Genomic DNA, 25206 nt, shown 5'->3' with positions numbered 1-25206 from the left:
TTATGCTGCGCAAATAAGTCAGTCACAGAAAGATACTGTATGATCCCTCTTACATGAAATAGGCAGATTTGTATAGAGACCAGAGGTTATTAGTGGTTGGCAGGGGTGGGAGGGAGGAGAAAGGGGGAAGTCAGTGCTTAGGGGCCACTGAGTTTCTGTTAATGGTGGTGGAATAATTTGGAAAAGGATGGTGGTAATGGTTGTACAACATGTTGGATGTAATCAGTATAAATGAATTGTACATGTAAAAGCTGTTAGGGAAAAAAACCCTGCTAGTACTACATAGCAGTAGTCACAACAGCTTGTTAACATTGCCTCTTTTTTATATATATATAATTTTTATTGTGCTTTAAGTGAAAGTTTACAAATCAAGTCAGTCTCTCACACAAAAACTTACATACACCTTGCTACATACTCCCAATTACTCTGCGCCTAATGAGACAGCCCTCTCCCTCCCTCCACTCTCTCTTTTCATGTCCATTTCACCAGCTTCTAATCCCCTCTACCCTCTCATCTCCCCTTCAGGCAGGAGATGCCAAGAAGCTCACTCCTCACCAGCATCCGTCTCCAACCCGTTGTCCAGTCCAATCCATGTCTGAAGAGTTGGCTTTGGGAATGGTTCCTGTCCTGGGCCTACAGAAGGTCTGGGGGCCGTGACCACCAGGACCCTTCTAATCTCAGTCAGACCATTAAGTCTGGTCTTTTTATGAGAATTTGGCGTCTGCATCCCACTGGTCTCCTACTCCGTCAGAGGTTCTCTGTTGTGTTCCCTGTCAGGGCAGTCATCGGTTGTAGCCAGTACCATCTAGTTCTTCTGGTCTCAGGCTGATGTAGTCTCTGGTTCATGCAGCCCTTTCTGTCTCTTGGGCTCATAATTACCTTGTGTCCTTGTTGTTCTTCATTCCACTTTGATCCAGGTGGGTTGAGACTCATTGATGCATCTTAGATGGCTGCTTGCTAGCGTTTAAGACCCCAGACTCCACTCTTCAAAGTAGGATGCAGAATGTTTTCTTGATAGATTTTATTATGCCAATTGACGTAGATGTCTCCTGAAACCATGGTCCCCAAACCCCTGCCCCTGCTACGCTGGCCTTCCAAACATTCATTTTATTCAGGAAACTTGTTTGTTTTTGGTTTAGTCCAGGTGTAGTGACCTCTGCTGTATTGTGTGTTGTCTTTTCCTTCACCTAAAGTAGTTCATATCTACTAAATAATTAGTGAATACCCCTCTTCTACCCACCTCCCCCCTCTTGTAACCACAAAAGAATGTTTTCTTCTCAGTTTAAACTATTTCTCAAGTTCTCATAACAGTGGTCTTACGTACTATTTGTCCTTTTGAAACTACCTAATTTCACTCAGCATAATGCCTTCCAGTTCCTCCATGTTATGAAATGTTTCACAGATTTCTCACTGTTCTTTATCCATGTGTAGCATTCCATTGTATGAATATACCATAATTTATTTATCTATTCATCCATTTATGGGCACCTTGGTTGCTTCCATCTTTTTGCTATTGTAAACTGGTGTAGTAAACATGGGTGTGCATATATCTGTTCATGTAAAGGCTCTTATTTCTCTAGGATACATTCCGAGGAATGGGATTGCTGGATCATATGGTAGTTCTTTTTCTAGCTTTTGAAAAAGTGCCAAATTGATTTCAAAAGCAGTTGTACCATTTTACCTTCCTACCAGCAGTGTAGAAGTGTTCCAGTCTCTCCACATTCTCTCCAACATTTATTTTTTTGTGTTTTTTGGATTAATGCCAGCCTTGTTGGAGTGAGATGAAATCCCTTTGTAGTTTTTTTTTTTAACATTTATTGAGCTTCAGGTGAACGTTTACAAATCAAGTCAGTGTGTCACATATAAGTTTATATACACCTTACTCCATACCACCACTTGCTCTCCCCCTAATGAGTCAGCCCTTCCAGTCTCTCCTTCCGTGACAATTTTGCCAGCTTCCAACTCCCTCTCTCCTCCCATCCCCCCTCCAGACAAGAGATGCCAACACAGTCTCAAGTGTCCACCCGATACAAATAGCTCAGTCTTCATCAGCATCACTCTCCTACCCACTGTCCAGTCACTTCCATGTCTGATGAGTTGTCTTCGGGAATGGTTCCTGTCCTGTGCCAACAGAAGGTTTGGGGACCATGACCGCCGGGATTCCTCTAGTCTCAGTCAGACCATTAAGTCTGGTCTTTTTGTGAGAATTTGGGGTCTGCATCCCACTGATCTCCTGCTCCCTCAGGGATTCTCTGTTGTGCTCCCTGTTAGGACAGTCATTGATTGTGGCTGGGCACCATCTAGTTCTTCTGGTCTCAGGATGATGTAAGTCTCTGGTTCATGTGGCCCTTTCTGTCTCTTGGGCTCATAGTTGTCGTGTGACCTTGGTGTTCCTCATTCTCCTTTGCTCCAGGTGGGTTGAGACCAATTGATGCATCTTAGATGGCCGCTTGTTAGCATTTAAGACCCCAGACGCCACATTTCAAAGTGGGATGCAGAATGTTTTCATAATAGATTTATTTTGCCAATTGACTTAGAGGTCCCCTTAAACCATGGTCCCCAAACCCCTGCCCTTGCTCTGCTGACCTTTGAAGCATTCATTTTATCCTGGAAACTTCTTTGCTTTTGGTCCAGTCCAGTTGAGCTGACATTCCATGTATTGAGTATGGTCCTTCCCTTCACCTAAAGTAGCTCTTATCTACTAACTAATCAGTAAAAAACCCTCTCCCACCTTCCCTCCTTCCCCCCCTCATAACCACAAAAGCATGTGTTCTTCTCAGTTTATACTATTTCTCAAGATCTTATAATAATGGTCTTATACAATATTTGTCCTTTTGCCTCTGACTAATTTCATTCAGTATAATGCCTTCCAGGTTCCTCCAAGTTATGAAATGTTTCACAGATTCCTCACTGTTCTTTATCGATGCGTAGTATTCCATTGTGTGAATATACCACAATTTATTTACCCATTCATCCGTTGATGGACACCTTGGTTGCTTCCAGCTTTTTGCTATTGTAAACAGAGCTGCAATAAACATGGGTGTGCTTATATCTGTTTGTGTGAAGGCTCTTATTTCTCTAGGGTATATTCCGAGGAGTGGGATTTCTGGGTTGTATGGTAGTTCTATTTCTAACTTTTTAAGATAACACCAGATAGATTTCCAAAGCGGTTGTACCATTTTACATTCCCACCAGCAGTGTATAAGAGTTCCAATCTCTCCGCAGCCTCTCCAGCATTTATTATGTTGTGTCTTTTGGATTAATGCCAGCCTTGTTGGAGTGAGATGGACTCTCATCGTAGTTTGAATTTGCATTTCTGTAATGGCTAATGATTGAGAGCATTTTCTCGTGTATCTTTTAGCTGCCTGAATATCATCTTTAGTGAAGTGTGTGTTCATATCCTTTGCCCACTTCCTGATTGGGTTGTTTGTCTTTTTGTGGTTGAGTTTTAACAGAATCATATAGATTTTAGAGATCAGGCACTGGTCGGGATGTCATAGCTGAAAATTCTTTCCCAGTCTGTAGGTGGTCTTTTTACTCTTTTTGGTGAAGTCTTTAGATGAGCATAGGTGTTTGATTTTTAGGAGCTCCCAGTTATCGGGTTTCTCTTCACCATTTTTGGTAATGTTTTGTATTCTTTTTATGCCTTGTTTTAGGGCTCCTAACGTTGTCCCTATTTTTTCTTCCATGATCTTCATCGTTTTAGTCTTTATGTTTAGGTCTTTGATCCACTTGGAGTTAGTTTTTGTGCATGGTGTGAGGTATGGGTCCTGTTTCATTTTTTTGCAAATGGATCTCCAGTTATGGCAGCACCATTTGTTAAAAAGACTATCTTTTCCCCAATTAACTGACACTGGGCCTTTGTCAAATATCAGCTGCTCATATGTGGATGGATTTATATCTGGGTTCTCAATTCTGTCCCATTGGTCTATGTACCTGTTGTTGTACCAGTACCAGGCTGTTTTGACTACTGTGGATGTATAATAGGTTCTGAAATCAGGTAGAGTGAGGCCTCTCACTTTCTTCTTCTTTTTCAGTAATGCTTTGCTTATCCGAGGCTTCTTTCCCTTCCATATGAAGTTGGTGATTTATTTCTCCATCACATTAAGAAATGTCATTGGAATTTGGATCGGAAGTGCATTGTATGTATAGACGGCTTTTGGTAGAATAGACATTTTTACTATGTTAAGTCTTCCTACCCATTAGCAAGGCATGTTTTTCCACTTAATTAGGCCCTTTTTAGTTTCTTGTAGTAGTACTTTGTAGTTTTCTTTGTATAGGTCTTTTACATCTTTGGTAAGATTTATTCCTAAGTATTTTATCTTCTTGGGGGCTACTGTGAATGGTATTGATTTGGTGATTTCCTCTTCGATGTTCTTTTTGTTGATGTAGAGGAATCCAAGTGGTTTTTGTATATCTTATAACCTGAGAGTCTGCCAAACTCTTCTATTAGTTTCAGTATTTTTCTGGAGGATTCCTTAGGGTTTTCTGTGTATAAGATCATGTCATCTGCAAATAGAAATAATTTGACTTCCTCCTTGCCAATCCAGATGCCCTTTATTTCTTTGTCTAGCCCAATTGCTCTGGCTAGGACCTATAGCACAACGTTGAATAAGAGCAGTGATAAAGGGCATCCTTGTCTGCTTCCCGTTCTCAAGGGAAATGCTTTCAGGCTTTCTCCATTTAGAGTGATGTTGGCTGTTGGCTTTGTATAAAAAAAATAGATGTCCTTTATTATGTTGAGGAATTTTCCTTCAATTCCTATTTTGGCGAGAGTTTTTATCATAAATGGGTATTGGACTTTGTGAAATGCCTTTTCTGCATCAATTGATGAGATCATGAGGTTTTTGTCCTTTGTTTTATTTATATGGTGGATTACATTAACGGTTTTTCTAATATTAAACCAGCCCTGGTATAAATCCCACTTGGTTGTGGTGGATTATTTTTTTGATATGTTGTTGAATTGTATTGGCTAGAATTTTGCTGAGGATTTCTGCATTTATGTTCATGAGGGATATAGGTCTGTAATTTTCTTTTTTTGTGATGTGTTTGTTTACCTGGTTTTGGTATCAGGGAAATGGTGGCTTCATAGAATGAGTTAGGTAGTATTCTGTCATTTTCTATGCTTTGAAATACCTTTAGTAGTAGTGGTGTTAACTCTTCTCTGAAAGTTTGGTAGAACTCTGCAGTAAAGCCGTCCGGGCCAGGGTTTTTTTTTTTTTGTTGGGAGTTTTTTGATTACTGTTTCAATCTCTTTTTTTGTTATGGGTCTATTTAGTTGTTCTACTTCTGATTGTGTTAGTTTAGGTAGGTAGTGTTTTTCCAGGAATTCATCCATTTCTTTTAGGTTTGCAAATTTGTTAGAGTACAGTTTTTCATAATAATCTGATATGATTTTTTTAATTTCATTTGGGTCTGTTGTGATGTGGCCCCACTCGTTTCTTATTCGGGTTATTTGTTTCCTTTCCTGTATTTCTTTAGTCAGTCTAGCCAATGGTTTATCAATTTTGTTAATTTTTTCAAAGCACCAGCTTTTGTTTTTGTTAATTCTTTCAATTGTTTTTCTGTTCTCTAATTCATTTAGTTCAGCTCTAATTTTTATTATTTGTTTTCTTCTGGTGCCTGATGGATTCTTTTGTTGCTCACTTTCTATTTGTTCAAGTTGTAGGGACAGTTCTCTGATTTTGGCTCTTTCTTCTTTTTGTCTGTGTGCATTTATTGATATAAATTGGCCTCTGAGCACTGCTTTTGCTGTGTCCCAGAGGTTTTGATAGGAAGTATTTTCATTCTCGTTGCATTCTATGAATTTCCTTATTCCCTCCTTGATGTCTTCTATAACCCAGTCTTTTTTCAGGAGGGTATTGTTCATTTTCCAAGTATTTGATTTCTTTTCCCTAGTTTTTCTGTTATTGATCTCTAGTTTTATTGCCTTGTGGTCTGAGAAGATGCTTTGTAATATTTCGATGTTTTGGACTCTGCAAAAGTTTCTTTTATGACCTAATATGTGGTCTATTCTAGAGAATGTTCCATGTGCGCTAGAAAAAAAAGTATATTTTGCAGCAGTTGGGTGGAGAGTTCTGTATAAGTCAATGAGGTCAAGTTGGGTGATTGTAGTAATTAGGTCTTCCTTGTCTCTGTTGAGCTTCTTACTGGATGTCCTGTCCTTCCCCGAAAGTGGTGTGTTGAAGTCTCCTACTATAATTGTGGAGGTGTCTATCTCACTTTTCAGTTCTGTTAAAGTTTGTTTTATGTATCTTGCAGCCCTGTCATTGGGTGCATAAATATTTAATATGGTTATATCTTCCTGATCAATTGTCCCTTTTATCATTATGTAGTGTCCTTCTCTATCCTTTGTAGTGGATTTAAGTTTAAAGTCTATTTTGTCAGAAATTAATATTGCTACTCCTGCTCTATTTGCTTATTGTTTCCTTGATATATTTTATTCCATCGTTTGAGTTTTAGTTTGTTTGTGTCTCTAAGTCTAAGGTGTGTTTCTTGCAGGCAGCAGATAGACGGATCATGTTGCTTTATCCAGTCTGAGACTCTCTGTCTCTTTACTGGTGCATTTAGTCATTTACCTTCTGCATAATTATAGATAAGTATGTGTTTAGAGTTGTCATTTTCATGCCTTTTTATGTGTGTTGTTGACAGTTTCATTTTTCCACTTACTTTTTTGTGCTGAGACGTTTTTCTTTGTAAATTGCGTATTCCTCATTTTCATAGTATTTGACTTTATGTTTGTTGAGTCGTTACATGTTTCTTGGTTTTTATTTTGAGTTATGGAGTTGTTATACCTCTTTGTGGTTACCTTAATATTTACCCCTTTTTTTCTAAGTAAAAACCTAAATTGTATTGTCCTATATCGCTTTTTCTCCCTCTGCATATGGCAGTTCTTTGCCACCTGTATTTAATCCCTCTTTTTGATTATTGTGATCTTTTAAATACTGACTTCAATGATTCCCTGTTTTGAGCATTTTTTTTTAATTAGTCTTAATTTGTTTTTGTGATTTCCCTATTTGGGTTGATATCAGGATGTTCTGTTCTGTGACCTTGTGTTGTGCTGGTATCTGATATTATTGGTTTTCTGACCAAACAATTTCCTTTAGTATTTCTTGTAGCTTTGGTTTGGTTTTTGCCAATTCTCTAAGCTTGTGTTTATCTGTAAATATCTTAATTTTGCCTTCATATTTCAGAGAGAGTTTTGCTGGATATATGATCCTTGGCTGGCAGTTTTTCTCCTTCAGTGCTCTGTATATGTCATCCCATTGCTTTCTTGCCTGCATGGTTTCTTCTGAGTAGTCTGAGCTTATTCTTATTGATTCTCTCTTGCAGGAGACCTTTCTTTTATCCCTGGCTGCTTTTAAAATTTTCTCTTTATCTTTGGTTTTGGCAAGTTTGATGATAATATGTCTTGGTGTTTTTCTTTTGGGATCAATCTTAAATGGGGTTCGATGAGCATCTTAGATAGATATCCTTTCGTCTTTCATGATGTCAGGGAAGTTTTCTGTCAGCAGATCTTCAACTATTCTCTCTGTGTTTTCTGTTGTCCCTCCCTGTTCTGGGACTCCAAGTTATCCTTCTTGATAGAGTCCCACATGATTCTTAGGGTTTCTTCATTTTTTTTAAATTCTTTTATCTGATTTTTTTTCAGCTATATTGGTGTTAATTCCCTGGTCCTCCAGATTTCCCACTCTGCGTTCTAATTGCTCGAGTCTGCTCCTCTGACTTCCTATTGCGTTGTCTAATTCTGTAAGTTTTATTGTTAATCTTTTGGATTTCTGAATGCTGTCTCTCTATGGATTCTTGCAACTTATTAATTTTTCCACTATATTCTTGAATAATCTTTTTGAGTTCTTCAACAGTTTTATCAGTGTGTTCCTTGGCTTTTTCTGCAGTTTGCCTTATTTCATTTCTGATGTCTTGAAGCATTCTGTAAATTAGTTTTTTATATTCTGTATCTGATAATTCCAGGATTGTATCTTCATTTGGGAAAGATTTTGATTCTTTAGTTTGGGGGGTTGTAGAAGCAGTCATGGTCTGCTTCTTTATGTGGTTTGATATCGACTGCTGTCTCCAAGCCATCACTAAGATATTGTAGTGATTAATTCTGTATTTGCTCACTGAGTTTTATCTTGTTTTGTTTTCTTTCAATATACGTGGATGGGCTACTAGATTGTGCTGTCTTGATTGTTGTAGCCCTTGACTTACTTATGACCTATTACCAGCTGGTTTGGGCTGTTACCAGATATATATGCCTGAGTCCATTCACCATTCTTGAGTAGAATCTGATTTTGGGTCATCAAGCATGTGATGCACACTGTCACCTATTCACCTTGAGAAGTAGTGGTGATAGTTGTGTGCACCAGAATCTAGTAGCAGCTGGGGTTCATACTCCGGGGGGGGGGCAGGATGCTGACAGGCTTCCCTTAAGTGCCAGTGAGGTAGGCGTGTCTCTATTCCTAAAGCACCTTGGTGGGTGGGCTCTGCAGCTGTACCTTAGGCCCCCAATGCAAGTACCTCTACAGATTTGTAGGTGTCACCCTCCTTAGACCCCTAAGGCAGGAGGCTAGGTGGTCTGGGGGAAGCTTCAGCCCTCAGTTCCCTGTTGTGGGTCAGTGAGGGCTCTGTTGAATACGCAGAGGTATCAGACCTGGGAAACTTGTCTTTCCAGTAAATCCGCTGAAACAAATGCAGTCAGATCCCTATCAGAAATGCCTTTGCATTGTAATAGCCACCTTTTTCCCTGTAGGGATGAAAGCCCCAGACTGTGGATTACATATGCTTGGCTGGAGCTGGTTCTGTGTTTTTAGTCCAATTAGGGAAGGATCTTTGGTTCCTGGGTTTTTTGTGGTTGCTTCTCTCAGGCCAGAAGAATGGGTTAGGAAAAGACCAATAAAAGGAAAAGAAAAACTGCTGAGCAGTTCTCCCTCTGACTCAGGAAATTCCAATGTTAATGAAGTTGCCTGGGAAGGGGAGGGGAGGGTTCAGAAAAACAGGAGAGAGTAGCACCCCGTAATATACACAAAGTTACTTATCTTGCTTGGGATGGCTATTTTATCTGAGATTCCTGAGGGGTGCGTCGCCTGTGCGCACTGGCTGGGTAGAGATTGCTCCCAAGGGTCAGGCCCGCGGCCCCTGCTTGCGCTGTCTCAAAAGCCAGGGTCAGTTCCTCTGCTGTCAGTCCAAAGCCCAGCGTCAAGGTTCCCCAGCTGGGATGCTGCACTCCTGGCTCCAAAAACAGTCGCTGCCTCCTGGTGACTTCTCCTTGCACCAGCCGCATCGCCGCGCCGTCCGCGCGGACCGTCACAGGATGTCGAGCTCAGCTCCCCTGTGCCCAGTCCAAAGCCTGGCGCCAAGGTTCCCCGGCTGGGACGCTGCGCTCCCAGCTCCAATACCAGTCACTGCCTCCTGGCGACTTCTCCTCCCGCCAGCTGCGTCGCCGCGCCGCCTGCGTGGACTGGCTGGGCCCCCTCCCGAGGTCAGTTCAGGGGGGTAGGGCTGCGCCCCGTGTTTGTGCCGTCACAGGATGCAGTGCTCAGCTCCCCTGCACGCGGTCAAAAACCCTGCGCCAAGGTTCCTCGGCTGGGACGCTGGCTCCAGGCTCCGAGAACAGTTGCTGCTTCCCCGTAGGTGTTCGTTCTGGGTCTCTGTCACTCAGGTCAACTCTTTAAATCTTTGTTTGTTGGTCAGGGTTCGTAGATTGTCGTGTATGTGATTGATTCACTTGTTTTTCTGAGTCTTTGTTGCAAGGGGATCTGAGGTAGCGTGTACCTAGTCAGCCATCTTGGCCCCCTCCCTCATTGTAGTTTTGATCTGCATTTCTCTAATGCTAATGATCGTGAACATTTCCTCATGTATCTGTTAGCTACCTGAATGTCTTCTTTAGTGATGTGTCTATTCATACCTTTTGTCCATTTTTTAATTGGGTTATTTGTCTTTTTGTGCTTGAGTTTTCACAGTATCATGTAGATTTTAGAGATCAGACGCTGATTGGAAATGTCATAGCTAAAAACTTTTTCCCAGTCTGTAGGTAGTCTTTTTACTCTTCTGGTGAAGCATTTGGATGAGCAAGGGTGTTTGATTTTTAGGAGCTCCCGGTTTTCTAGTTTTTCTTCTGCATTTTTAGTAATGTTTTGTGTACTGTTTATGCCATGTATCAGGGCTCCTAACGTTGTCCCTATTTTTTCTTCCATGATCTTTATCATTTTACATTTTATATTTAGGTCCTTGATCCATTTTGCGCTCGTTTTTGTGCGTGGTGTGAGGTATGGGTCTTGTTTCATTTTTTTGCAGATGGATATCTAGTTATGCCAGCACCATTTGTTAAAAAGACTGTCTTTTCCCCATTTAACTGTTCTGGGACCTTTGTCAAATATCAACTGCTCATATGTGGATGGATTTATGTCTAGATTCTCAATTCTGTTCCATTGGTCTATGTATCTGTTGTTGTACCAGTACCAGGCTGTTTTGACTAATGTGGCGGTATAATAGGTTCTAAAATCAGGTATAGTAAGGCCTCCCACTTTGTTCTTCTTTTTCAATAATGCTGTACTTATCCGTGGCCTCTTTCCCTTCCATATGAAAGTGGTGATTTATTTCTCCATCTCATTAAAGAATGTCGTTGGGATTTGAATCAGAATTGCATTTAGTGTATAGATCGCTTTTGGTAGAATAGACATTTTTATAATGTTAAGTCTTCCTATCCATGAGCAAGGTATGTTTTTCCACTTATGTGGGTCTGTTTTGGTTTCCTGAAGAAGTGTAGTGTAGTTTTTTTTTGTATAAGTCTTTTACATCTCTGGTAAGATTCATTCCTAAGTATTTTATCTTCTTGGGGGCTACTGTAAATGGTATTGATTCTGTGATTTCCTCTTCGATGTGTTTTTTTTGTTGGTGTGGAGGAATCGAACGGATTTTTGTATGTTTATCTTGTATCCTGATCCTCTGCTGAACTCTTCCGTTAGTTTCAGTAGTTTTCTTGAGGATTCCTTAGGGTTTTCTGTGTATAAGTTCATGTCATCTGCCAATAGACAGAATTTTACTTCTTCCTTGCCAATCTGGATGACCTTTATTTCTTTGTCTAGCCTAATTGCACTGGCTAGGACCTCCAGCACAATGTTGAACAAGAGTGGTGGTGATGAAGGTCATCCTTGTCTGCTTCACAACTGCAAGGGGAATGCTTTCAGAATCTCTCCATTTAGGATGATGTTGGCTGTTGGCTTTGTATAAAGGTTCTTTTTTATATTGAGAAATTTTCCTTCTATTTCTATTTTGCTGGGAGCTTTTATCATGAATGGGTGTTGAACTTTGTCAAGTGTCTTTTCTGCATCAATTGATAAAATCATGTGATTCTTGTTTTTTGTTTTATTTATGTGATGGATTACATTGTTTTTCTAATGTTGAACCATCCGTGCATACCTGGTTTGAATCCCGCTTGGTCATGGTGAATTATTTTTTTGATATGTTGTTGAATTCTCTTGGCTAGAATTTTGTTGAGGATTTGCATCTAAGTTCATGAGGGATAGAGGTGTATAATTTTCTTTTTTTGTGGTGTCTTTAGCTGGTTTTGGTATCAGGGATATGCTGGCTTCATAGAATGAGTTTTGGAGTATTCCTTCCTTTTCTGTGCTCTGAAATACCTTTAGTAGTAGTGGTCTTAACTCTTCTCTGAAAGTTTGGTAGAACTCTGCGGTGAAGGTGTCTTGGTCAGGGCTTTTTTTGGGGGGGAGTTTTTTGATTACCTTTTCAATCTCTTCTTTTGTTATAATTCTACCTCTGTTTGTGTTAGTTCAGGTAGGCAGTGTGTTTCTAGGAAATCATCCATTTTTTTTTTAGGTTTTCAAATTTCTTAGAGTACGTTTTTTTGTAGAAATCTGATATCATTCTTTTAATATCAGTTGGATCTGTTGTAATATCGCTCATCTCAATTCTTATTCGGGTTTTTTGCTTCCTCTCCTGTTTTTCTTTTGTCAGTTTGGCCAAGGGTTTATCAATTTTGTTTCTTTTTTCAAAGATCCGTCTTTTAGTCTTGTTAATTCTTTCAATTGTTTTTCTGTTTTCTATTTCATTTAGTTCTGCTCTAATTTTTATTAGTTGTTTTCTTCTGGTGCCTGTGGGTTTCTTTTGTTGCTCTCTTTCTATTTGTTCAAGTTGTAGGTAAAATTCTTTGATTTTGACCCTTTCTTCTTTTTCTTTGTGTGAATTTATTGATATAAATTGACCCCTGAGCGCTGCTTTTGCTGTGTCCCAAAGGTTCTGATAGGAAGTGTTTTCATTCTCATTGGAGTCCATGAATTTCTTTATTCCATCCTTAATGTCTTCTGTAATCCAGTCTTTTTTGAGTAGGGTATTGTTCAGTTTCCAAGTGTTTGATTTCTTTTCCCTGCTTTTTCTTTTACTGATTTCCACTTTTATGGCCTTATGGTCAGAGAAAATGCTTTGTAATATTTCAATGTTTTGGATTCTGCTAAGGCTTGCTTTATGACCTAATATGTGGCCTATTCTAGAGAATGTTCCATGTGCACTAGAAAGGAAAGTTTACTTGGCTGCTATTGGGTGGAATATTCTGTGTATGTCTACAAGGTCAAGTTGCTGATTGTGGCATTTAGATCTTCTGTGTCTTTATTCTGGAGTCGACTTGACGGCAGTGGGTTCGGTGTCTTTATTGAGCTTCTTTCTGGATGTCCTGTCCTGCACCGAAAGTGATGTGTTGAAGTCTCCTAGTATAATTGTGGAGGTGTCTATCTCAGTTTTCAATGCTGATAGTTTGTTTTATGTATCTTGCAGCCCTGTCATGGGGTGCATAAAAATTTAATATGGTTATATCTTCTTGGCATATTGTGCCTTTAATCATTATATAGTGTCCTTACTTATCGTTCATGATGGATGTAACTGTAAAGTCAATTTTGTGGGAAATTAATATTGCCACTCCAGCTCTTTTTATGATTATTGTTTGCTTGATACATTTTTTCCATCCCATGAGGTTTAGTTTGTGTGTCCAAATCTCTGGTGTGTCTCTTGTAGGCAGCATATAGACAGATCTTGTTTTTTAATCCATTCTGCTACTCTTTATCTCTTTATTGGTGCATTTAGTCCATTTCCATTCAGGGTAATTATGGATAGGTATGAATTTAGTGTTATCATTTTGATGTCTTTTTTTGTGTGTTGTTGACAGTTTCTTTTTCCCACTTAATTTTATGTGCTGAGTGGATTATATATTGTTCTTTTCTCGTATTTGCTCTTGTTAGTTTTGTTTTTGCTAAGTCTCTATTTTTTTCTTGTATTTATTTTGGTGAGCAGGATAGTTTCTCTGCTTTGTGGTTACCTTGTTATTTACTCCTATTTTTCTAAATTTAAAGCTAACTTTTATTTTTTTGTATCACCTTATCTTCCTCTCCCAATTGAAGATCTGTTATTACGTTTCTTAGTCCCTCTTTATTATTTAAATGTTGTCTTCTGTATAATAACATGACTGTTACCCTGTTTTGAGCCCTTTTTTTTTTTAATCTCTGTTTTTTTTAATTTCCCTGTCTGGGTTGACTTCTGGCTGCTCTGCCCAGTGTTCCAGTCTTGGGTTGATACCTGATATTATTGTTTTTCTAACCAAAGAACTCCCTTTGGTATTTCTTGTAGTTTTGGTTTGGTTTTTATGAATTCCCTAAACTTCTGTTTATCTGGAAATGTCCTAATTTCACCTTCATATTTGAGAGACAGTTTTGCAGGATATAGGATTCTTGGCTGGGGATTTTTTTTCCTTCCGTTTTTTAAATAAGTCATCTCATCACCTTCTTGCCTGCATGGTTTCTGCCTAGTAAAAAAAATAAAAGTCTGAGCTTATTCTTATTGGCACTCCTTTGTAGGTGACTTTTTGTTTATTCCTCACTGCTCTAAAAATTTTGTCTTTATCTTTGGTTTTGGCAAGTTTGATTATAATATGTCTTGGTGACTTTCTTTTAACATCTACTTTATGTGGAGTTAGATGAGCATCATGGTTAGGTATACTCATCTTTCACAATATCAGGGAAATTTTCTGCCAACAAATCTTAAAATTTCCTCTGTATTTTCCGTTATCCTTCCCTGTTCTGGTACTCCAATCACTCGTAGGTTTTTTCTCTTGATAGAGTCCCACATGATTCTTAAGGTTTCTACATTTGTTTTAATTCTTTTATCTGATTTTTCTTCAAGTATATTAGTGCCAAGTGATTTATCTTCAAGTTCAGAAATCTGGCTTGTACTTGTTCAATTCTGCTCCTCTGACTTTCTATTGAGTTGTCTCCTTCTGTAATTTTATTGTTAATCTTCTGAATTTCTGATTGCTGTCTATGAAGTTTTCCAGCTTTTTAAATTTTTCATTATATTCCTGAATAATCTTTTTAATTTCTTCAGTTGCTTTATTTGTGTGTTCCTTGGCTTGTTCTGCATATTGCCTCATTTCCTCCCGGATGTCTTGAATGGTTCTGTATATTAATCTTTTGGATTCTGCCTCTGGTAATTCCAGCAATGCACTTTCGTCTAGGAGATTCCTAGATTCTTTGTTTCGAGAGCTTGCTGAGGTGATCATAGTCTGTTTCTTTATGTGATTTGATATTGACTGTTGTCTCTCAGCCATCAGTAAGTTATTGTATTAATTTATACTTGCTTACTGTGTCGTAGCTTCTTGTTTTGTTTTGTTTTGATATGCTCAAATGGGTTGCTTGAGTGAGCTGGCTGGATTATTTTCAGCTTTGGAGCTCTGATGTCCTTTCCCAGATGGCTAGAGCCGTTATCAGGTATATCAGTCTAGGAGTCCCCTGACTTTTCTTGTATGAATTCAGCTAAGGTGTCTTCTTAGCTGATCATCAAGTGTGTGGTACGGCTCTGTCCTACAGTCTTAGAGGGCCAGGGTGACTGGTGTATGTACCAGTATCTGATTGCAGCAGGGGATCACAGTCTGAACAGGGTAGGGGGCTAAGAACCGGCCCACGAGTATCTCTGAGGAAAGTGCGTCCCCGTTCCCTAGTGCATGCAGGTGGGTGGGTTCTTCAGATGGACCATGGGCACCCAGTGTTTTTAGTTGTAAGGACTGGGAGGCACCAGTTATCCTTGGACAACTGTCACAGATGGCTGGGTGACCTGAGTGTGGTTACCAGTCTTTAGGCCCCAGATATGGGTAGGTGAGGGCCCTGTTTAATAGGCAAAGCAATGTCAAACAACAAACACCCACCTCTCCAGCGCACAGCTGAAACAGTTGGAGTCTGGCAACAAGGGCCTATTCTCCTGAAATAGACCTACACAGGTCCATGCAGAAGGGAAAGGTGCTCAGAGTTCCACAGAGCATTTATTCCTGGCCAGGAGCCACTTATGTCCTGAGCTCTGCCCATTAGTAGAGCTGGCAAATTATCTTTTCCCCCAGTTGCAAATTTTTTCCTTCTCCAAGGTTGGGAAGATGGCTATAGGTGCTCAACAGTGCCAATCTCAGGCCCAGGGAATTCAGCCGCTGAAGCTGGCTGGTGGGGGTGGGGTGGGGGGGGGCCTTGGTACAATATATGCAAGTACTTAGCTTTTGCCAAGAACTCCGTTCTTCTCTGGTTCTGGAGGTGTGAGTAGGCTGTGTGGCTGGCTGCTTCTCCCTGAGGAAACTGTGTCTGAACGCTAGTGCAAGCCCGCTGCCGCCACTCTGGGAATGGTGCCTGAGGGCTCCCCACGATTCAGGTCTGGTAACTCTTCTCCACTTCTGAACCATCTCTTCCTCCGCCTGCCCCTCAGTTCATTTTCTAACGTTGTGTTTGATGCTCAGGTCTCCTAGCTTGTCATAAATATACTTGTTTCTCTTGTTTTTTCGGGTCTTTGTTTTAAAGAGGGCTCTCCGGAAGTGTCTGTATATTCTGCCATCTTGGCTCCGCCTCCTGTTACACACATTTTTGGGGGACATAATTCAATCCATGACATAGTGTGAGAAGAAATTTAAAGTCTCATTAATATTTTTTTATTAGCAAAGTTTTATTGTAAAATAAGAAACAGATATAAAAATGGGATATAAAAAGGGGAGGGGAGAAGGGATGTAGGCAAAGAATGCAAATGTGCTTTCCAAAGTGCAAAATAAATGAGGCTCTGAGTGTCTGGTTGCAGTTAGACGTGGTGGTAGGTACGGATTCCATGTAAAAGCTGGAATCCTTCAGGGAGTAGGATGGGGTGAGGTTTCCTTTTAGGTGCTGAGGTTTACCTAGAGGCTAGACAGGACGTGGCTAGGCCAGCAGAAAAGGAAGTAGGAAATTCCTTCCCCTTAACCAGCTGCCCAGTCAATCCATCAACCGACAGGGACAGGGGACCAGCACTCCCCAGAGGCCAAGTCCCAGATGCCATGTAATCTAAGAAGGTTTTAAGGCCAGGCAGCCTGGTGACTTCCAGCCCTACGGGATCTTTGAGTCATACATATATCATTTCATTAACCTCACAGCAAACCCCACGAGGTAGGTGGTAGGTATCAGCATTTTATAGACATACACATTGCTGTCAGGAGAAATGAAACACCTTGAGATAGTTCCCCTGGCTAGTCTGTTACTGGTCTAGGCTTCCAACCCAGGTATGGTAAGTTCTATGACTGCTCTTAAAATCTAATTCTTACGTGCAGGAACGCCATCCTATCTCTTCCAAGTATTCCTTATAGTAAAAACCTTACAATCTAAGCTGGATTGTCCCAGCTCCCTCATGCCCCCCAGAACACCAGTGTAGGCCAGCTTCTTTAGTGGAGGCCCATGCCAAGGTAAGTGAAGAGTTCTTGAGTGTTTTCGAGACACACCTGTATCAAGTAGGGGTTCAAGCATGTGAATTTCAAAATGGTAGGAAAGGAGGGCAGGGGCAGGGTGTGTAAATGGGGGACAGGAAGTGAAGGACGTCAGTCTGAGTCAGGCCCCTCTCTCTTGAACATTAGTTTTTTACAGTGGGTGGTAGATTCCCCTTTCTTAGAGTTTGGAAGGCTGCATTGAGCCCTGCTCCCCTCTGGCTGCTTCCCAGCCTGGGCATCCTTCAGCTCCAATGCCTCATTCAACTCTAGGAACATCTTGAAGCATTCATGCCCACGGATCTTAAGGGTGAAATATTTTTCATCCACTGGCTTCTTCTTTGGCTCGGTAGAGGAGCTGGTGCTGGTGTGCAGTGCTTACTTAGTGATCCTCTCAGAGGGTGGCTCCCACTTGTTGTGGAAATTTTCTTCCTCTGTACGTCTGTCTCTCCCAGAACAGTACAAATATGCACCTCGAAACTGTTGTGCCCTAGCAGATTACCATCGGAGTTTTCCAGTATGATGATGGTGAGGATGGGTTTCCCGCCCCCACGCAGGAGCTGCTACACATGAAGTTGAAGTGGATGGTGGTAGTCAGAACCGACCTGAGGTAGCTCATAGGGTACCCCACACTATGTCGAAGAGTGATGGTGTCCTACAAATATCAGCACGCAGGATTCCTCCCACTTGGATAAGATGCTGAGGAGCGGCCAGGCCATCGCTATAGTCGGAGCAGCACTCAAGGTGGGGGCAGTGCTGCACGACCTCTGTCATATGCTGACGTCTGGTAGATGGCCATGGTGTGAACACAGGTGCTGGGGTAGGGTGGTGAGCTGAGCTACGGCTGCACTGGACAGGTCTTTGCCAGCTGGCAAAACAGCTTGTTAAGGCCAGGGGAGTACATGCAGGTGACAGACTTGGATGTCCCAGAATGCAGGAAGCCAAGACGGAAACCACAGTTGCTGCAGTAGGTCTTCTGGGAAGGGACAGAGGATGAGAGTGTCCAGGAGGTGGCTGGTGTAAGGGTAGCTGGTGCAGGGGCTGCTGATATTCCTTGAGCCCCAGCTTGGCTTTCTAGGCAGTCTGCAGCATCTCCTGGGAGCAGCAGATCGTCTACTGCCTCCGCTGCTGGGGACAGTGAGGGGGACAGAACCAGCTTCTCAGGAAGGAGTTTCCCCAAGTATGAAAAAGTCTCTTGACTCAGAGGGAGCTCAGTACTGAGATCTGACTTGGGCTCCTCCATTGCAGCTCCAGGGAAGTTAGTCTGTCCATGGAACCTCAGGGAAGTGTATAACAGTCCTGGGAAGGACACTCCACGCCCAGAAAGCAGGTGCCCTCAGAGCCCAGCAGCTAGCTGTGCCCCGGGTGGTGGCTTTGCGCTTTTGACACATTAACATTACTTCCCAGATAGTTATGCATTATCTTAGAATCACAAAGTCATAGCTAGAAAGAATCCCAGAGATGGTTTAATTCAAACTTTTCGTTTTATAGACAGGAAGTTTCAATTCAGAAACTAGGTGACCTGACTAAGCTAACAGAGCTAGTTAGTGGCAGAAAACAAGGGGTCTGAGACTGAAGCTTGGATCTCATCTGGGTCTTCCATTTCTCAGTGCTGCCTCCCTTCACCTGCCATCAGGACATAGAGGCTGGGGCCAAAGAGATCTCTTGGGAATTCCTTAATATAGGATTTTGAAGGCATGGCATGAATAGTGTTGAGTTTTGGGAGAAAGTCAAGGTTAGGCTTCTCTTTGCAGCTCATTCTTTTCTTCCCTGACTGATCCTGAGCAGGATTTTTTACTGTGCATCTTCAGGTTTTTAAAAACTTTGCTGCACACCATTTCCTGTAAGAAAAAAACCTTCACCATCCTAGAAGAGTCCTTCCCCAATCACTTGTTCTTAAACTGAGGTTCACGAACTCCCAAAGGGCTAATGTTTTCAGGGTTCATCCATGTGGTAGCACGTATCTGAACTTCATTTTTCCTAGTGGCTGAATAATAGGCCATTGTGTGCATATTCCATGTTTTGTTTATCATCTGTTGATGGACTCTTGGGTAGTTTCTACATTTTGGCTGTTGTGAATAATGCTGCCATGAAAATTTGTGTAGAAGTATCTGTTTGAGTGCCTACTTTCAGATATTTTAGGTATATACCTGGGAGTGGAATTGCTGGGTCATATGGTACTTCTGTGTTCAACGTTTTGAGAAATTGCTAAACAGTTTTCCACAGTGACTGCCATTTTACAATCCCACCAGCAATGCACAGGGTTCTAATTTCTCGACATGGCTTCCTTTTTAATAATAATATTAACATTATTCTGAGGATGGAGTTCTTGGCTTCAACAGGCTGTGAAAGAAGCCCATGCTACAAAGAATACTAATAACGCTCTAGTCTACAGAAGATTCTGGAAAATCCCCAGGATGGGAGAATTCTTGATTGAGGAGTTAAAAGCCTTAAGGTGGAAGAGAGCTGTGAGGTGGAATATGGAAGTTTCAAGTAGTAGTTTAATCTTTATTAAAAATACTTAAAATTGCTCATTAAATGAAGATGCTGATAGTAGCTCATCTTAAATTAATAACGAGTACGTAAAAAAAAATTTTTATGTAAGTGTTCATTTCCATTTACCATTCCTTGCTCAATAAGTACTCCTTCCTAATTTCACCAAGACACTTTCAAATTCCCTTTGCTTTGTTGGAGATGACATGCGTGCTAAGTGGCTCCCCTCTTTTCCTCTCCGATTTGGTTTCCAGATACTCTGTGCCTTTCTGATTTATCACTTGGGAGTTTTTGACTCCTTTCTTTCACATCAGTGATCCTACATCTCATGTTCTTCTGTAAGCTCCTAGAACCCACCATCATCTCAGAGATGCAAAATAATTTACATGCCAGGATAAAAAAAAAACTTTACATTCTTTTGTCTTCAGGGTTCGCCACCAAAACCTGTGTTCCTCTTCTGGGAATTCATTGGTTTCCGTTTTCTATTTGCTACCCCAAATTCTCTCTTTTTGTGGTTATCCCCAAATAGGAATGACTCAGAATTAGTACGCATTGGAAACAAAACTCTTGTTTTTGCCAGAAAGTGAAAGGAAGGTAATTTGTGTTTAAATGACATTTTGGATATGGGGGACATAGCTTTGTTAGGGCTCACTGTATTTTGAAGATCATATGCCTGAAAAATCCCTGTTGCGTACCCTGTGACAGCTTGCCTGTATTTAGTACCCCGGTGGCCTTTCTTGGTGAATTTCACCTTCTGGGACCTTTTTGGGTATGGGCCAGAATCATACTTGTTCTAGCTTTAGTGAAGAGTAAAAATTCCTTTTCTTTAGAAGGCTATCATTGAGTTTATTTAATGACAGAAAAAAAAAAGTCAAATGTTTGCTCTCTAATCCTATCACACTACTAAGTTATTGAGAGATTTTGGGGGGGCATCAGTGATTTCTCAGAATTTGTTTCCTTGTTTTCAAAATAAGGGGGGTGGTAGTAGGTAGTAACTCCTTAAATTCTTCCTGTTCTCCAAACCCTGTGATTGTCAGATTCTATCTGATGCTCATACTAAACACATCCTAAAACTGCTGGCTAGTTGGGAATTCATTTATAATCAATTAAAGTCAGGACCAGGAAAATAATACTTTATTTCTACAGATCACTTTGTGGTTTACAAAACTATTCTCTAACTATCTCTTTTTACTCTCTTTTCTGTTCCTCTGAGGCCAGCAGCATTGACATCACCTGGGAACTTCCCAGAAAAGCACAATCTCAGACCTCGCCCTGTCCTCTTGAGTTAGAATCTACATTTTACCAAGATGCTCAGGTGATGTACACGCACAAGGAGTCTGAGAACTGCTGCTTTGTCTCATTGTGAGTCTCCTAATGCGGTCACAATGAGTTGGAACCAGTTCACCAGCACCTAACAACAGTAACAACAGTGACCCTCAGAGGAAGGCAGGGTATTTTACAGATGAGGAAATCAAGACTCAGAGTTGTTAAGTAACTAAGTCAAGGTTACTGTGCTTGTGTCTTATCCAAAATTTCTTGCTCTAAACCTAATGCGGCCAGAATGCTCATTAGAAGTGGGGATAGCAAAACTTCATCTCACATGCTTTGGACATGTGATCAGGAGGGTCTAGCTGCAGAAGTAGAACATCATGTTTGGAAAAACAGAGGGTCACCAAAAAAGAGGAAAGCCCTCAGTGAGATGGATTGACACAGTGACTGAAACAATGGGCTCAAACATAGCAACAATTGTGAAGATGGCACAGGACCAGGCAGTGTTTCATTCTGTTGTACACAGGGTCTTTAGGAGTCAGAATTACTCGACGGCACCTAACAACAACAACAACAAACCTAATGCTGTCTTCTTGGTTGGGCGGAGTCAGCCTTGTACAACAGAGACTCCTGGCAGCAGTCTGTGTGGTTAGTTCTAGTCAACTGGTGACTGAGTTCTAGCCAGCATAATGTGAGTGAAAGTAGGAAGTACTGTGATCCCTTTCTAGGGAAAAGACACAAACTCAAAAAGATAACTCCCATGTAGCTCCTCCATTGAGGTTTCCACTCCTAGCTGGCTTGAAAAGAGAGAACTCCCCAGAGCAACCTTGGTTTTCAGGGGGCAGGGGAGACTGGTGTAGGCACAGGTGTCTGTGTGTTGCAGGGGTTAATGCTCTGAACAGCGTAAGGGCCTGCCAACCATCCCCTGAGTGTCTATGAGGAAAGCGTATGCCTGTTCCCTGGAACCCACAGGTGGGTGGGTCCTACAGCTGGATCAGGGGCACCCAATGCTTTTGGTTGTAACAACTGGTAGGCACCGCTTATCCTTAGACCCCTGTCTTGGGTGGCTAGGTGACGTGGGTGGAGCCACCAGTCCTCAGGCCCCTGATGTGGGTAGGTCAGGACCCTGTTTAATAGGCAAATTGGTGTTAAACATCAAAAACCCACCTCTCCACCGTACAGCTGAGACAGTTGAAGTCAGATCTCATGCAGATATACCGTCGCAGTCTACCAAGAAGGGCCTAATGTCCTGAAATGGGCCCACACAGGTCCGTGCAGGGGTTAAAGGTATTCAAAGTCCACGGACCATTTGTGCTTGGACAGGAGCCGCTTCTGTCCTGAGCTCCCCAGCTCAGTGGATCTGGCAGATTATTTTTTATTCCAAGGCCAGGAGGATGGCTCAGGGCACGCAGCAGAACCTATCTCAGGCCCAGGAAATTGACAGCCACTGAAACCGTCTTGGGGGCTGGGGACGTGGTAAAATAAATGCAAGTACTTAGCTTTTGCCAAGAGCGCCGTTCTTCTCTGGTTTGTGAGACGTGAGTGGACTGTGCAGCTGGCTGTCTCTCCCTGAGGAAACCAGGTCCCTAACACTACCTCCAGCCCTGCTGCGGTTGCTCCAGGGGATTGTGCCTGAGGGGAACTGGTTCCTGTCGAATCCTGTCCAGCAACTCCTTGCTGCTTCCGAACCATCTCTCCCTTGTCCTGCCACTCAGTCCGATTTCCGAACTTTGTCCTGGATGTTCAGGGATCCTACTTTGTCATATATGTAACCATTTCACTTGTTTTCTCAGGTCTTTGGTGTAAGGGGGACCTCCGGAAACATCTGAAAACTCTGCGATCTTGGCCCCACCTCACCCCAGAGCAACCTTAGAAATGTTTTAGAGATGACAAGGCTGTTGTCAGCGTGGGTCCCTGGATGACTGCATTGAGGAGGCCCACTGCAGTGATGGATCTTTCACCTGTCCAGTATCTGTACAGGAGCCACAAGTAAACTTTTATTGAGCTTGAGCCGTTATATGTGTTTGGGTCTATTTCTTAAGTGCTTAGCCAACTGTAACAAATACATTCGAGCAGTGACTTAGTACTTGAAGTCATAGGTCTTTTGGCCTAATGCATTCATTCATTTCTTTTGTCTCTGGCAGTTGGTGATCAATGGATCGTGGTCTAGCATGCAGAAGTGAGTGAGTGGAGAAAAGCAGCAGAGCTGGTGGGTTGTGAAGACATGTGTTTGAAGGCTGCCACACTCTCTACTCCAGGGTAAGACAAAGGCAATGGCTGCCATTGTTACTCTGACTTTGCCAAGTCACAGGGACTCTTGTCTCTCCAGCCTCTCGGAGTCAGTGCAATGGGATGCCCTGCCTGTGAAAGGTTCCCAAAATCTCTATTGATTCAAGTGATTGACACTATGCCAATCAATAATTGTGAACAGGAAACCATTAGGTTTTGGGTGATAGGATGGAATTCATTATGTGCATGGAAATACCTCAGGCATTATTAGGGATTTATTTACATGAGACGTGATTTTCCTCGAATCAGGGAAGGGTTATTGGGCCTTCCTGAGGTGTGTTGTTGAGAATGGGACCAGGTCTGATTGCCCTTTTCCTGTACCATATCAGGTTGTTAGCTCTGCCAGCTCACATTCCCTCAACCACTGTCCTCCTTCTCCATGGATCACTTTCCTGAACTGTTGTTTTGTTAATTACTTTTTCTAGAAAGGAAACAGCTTGCCAGAGAGTTGACGATTCCAGGTTTGGTAGATAATAACATTAGTAAAGCACATGGTTTTTGCCAGTTCCACTTTATCCTTCGTCACTGGCAGTCACATGTCAGGTAAGGAGCCCTGGTGGTACAATTGTTAAGCACTCAGCTGCTAACCATAAGGTTGGCAGTTCGAACCCACTCAGCGGCTCCATGGGAGAAAGACCTGGGAATCTGAAGGCACCTAACAACAGTGAATCGGATATTGGCATTGGGAGCATTATGACCAAGGCTGGCTTTGAGCTCTCATTTGTGCTGACGATTTTTGAGGCAAGAAGGAGAAAGTCACTGTTTGGTGTCCCCTTCTCAGAGTCCAGGTGGAAGTCTGGGAAGAAGGGGTAGAAAAGATACCACGTCTCTTTCTGAACTCTCCGCTTCTACAGCTTGAAGTAAAATCAGACTCCTTGAAAAGAAAATGACAACTGATGGAAATCTAGGCAGAGCCAAGGATGGCTAGGAAAGAGGGGCAGGAAGTGAAAAATTAAAAAAGAAAAATTGTATTCAGCTTATAAACTGGTTGGAGTGTTGTTTTAAGCTTGCTTTAGTGCTTTGGAAACCCTGGTGGCGTATTGGTTAAGTCCTATGGCTGCTAACCAAAGCGTCAGCAGTTCAAATCTGACAGGTGCTCCTTGGAAATGCTATAGGGCAGCAGTACTCTGTCCTATAGGGTCACTATGAGTCGGAATCGACTCGACGTCACTAGGTTTGGTTTTCGTTTTGGTAGTACTTTGGAGCCCTTATTAGATAATGTTCCATTGCCCAGCCTCGGACAGGGAAGCCAGAAAGGCTGATGTCCTTAGATGCCTGACATGGCTCGGTAATGAGTGCAATTTAATGAACAAATCAGACAATTTGGGGCTGTAGATCTCTGGAGATTCCCATCAACATACATCATTACTGCTCTGGAGTGACACATGGGTGAGCGGATGAGCAAAGCAGAGAAAAGGCAGCTGCAGAAGCATGTCAGCAACTGAAGACTCCAGGTGAGCAGCCAGGCACAGGCAGACCTCAGCTCAGGGGATGGAGGTCGCTAAGGAAAGGAGCTGGACTTTGCCAGGTTTTCTCAATAAAGGAAAAGAGTTGGGCTTTGTGAGCTCTACTCATTTTCCTCTATGGCTCCCTATATCCTCTGTTTGAACAGTAACTAAAAAGCATAGCATGTCGGAAATAGCACTTGACTGGCATATGTAAATGCTGTAAAATGATAAATTTGTAGAGTAAGCCATTCTTTAACTGTCAGTTAGGGGCCTAAGTAAGTAATCCTAGAGATACCAGTAGACCAGAGTTTCTCAACCTCAATGCAGTTGACATTTTTGTCCAGATAGCTCTTGTTGTGGGGGGCGTGGGGCGGTTGTTGTAGGATGTTTAGCAGGATTACAGGCCTCTGCTCACTGGATGCCAGTAGCTCTGCCCCCCTCCCAAATTGTGACAATCAAAGATGTCCCCAGACATGCCAAATGTCTGTGGGAGGGGGGAGGGGCACCAAATTTAATCTTGCGCTGAGTTTCTCTGGGACTGTATTTTAGTGATTTAACCTCATTATGCCTCAGTTTCCCTACCTGTAAAGTAGACACAGTCTAAGGAAGCAATGTGCATAGTACCACGTGGCAACTAGGGGGTTCTCTAAGTGCTTGGAAACAATACCTGTCTGCCCACATTTCCAGGACCCAAAGATCACTCTTAATCTTTGTGATGGCAGTGAGTGAGGGGCAGTGGGAATTTGGAGAAGGGTAAAGGCTTAGTGGTGTGGGAAACCGTGAACCCTGCTGGAATCTGAGTTTTTTTGAAGGCATCCTGTCCTAGCTTATTGTGACAGTGTATTCTGGATGAAGGCTTTCTTTTAGAGAGGAAAGAAAGGGGAGGGTGGAGGAGGCAGGAAGGAGGCTGCTCAGAAGAACAGTCAGGAAAGTGCACTTGATGGGGCG

General features: G+C 42.0%; 1 long non-coding RNA gene and 1 pseudogene across 1 annotated transcript in view; one reads left to right on the top strand and one right to left on the bottom strand.

Moving 5' to 3' along the window:
- Positions 1 to 25206, top strand: part of LOC126068363 (uncharacterized) — a 213479-nt gene that overhangs the window by 21227 nt on the left and 167046 nt on the right. Inside the window, exon 3 of the long non-coding RNA XR_007515642.1 lies at positions 22666 to 22780. This is a non-coding gene — a long non-coding RNA (uncharacterized LOC126068363). The remainder of the gene's footprint in view (positions 1 to 22665; positions 22781 to 25206) is intronic.
- On the bottom strand, positions 16874 to 18002 carry LOC126068327 (cellular tumor antigen p53-like; annotated as a pseudogene).

The sequence above is a fragment of the Elephas maximus genome, chromosome 27 (genome assembly GCF_024166365.1).
Source record: "Elephas maximus indicus isolate mEleMax1 chromosome 27, mEleMax1 primary haplotype, whole genome shotgun sequence".
Lineage (NCBI taxonomy): Eukaryota > Metazoa > Chordata > Mammalia > Proboscidea > Elephantidae > Elephas > Elephas maximus.
This window is presented reverse-complemented; position numbering and strand designations above follow the sequence as displayed.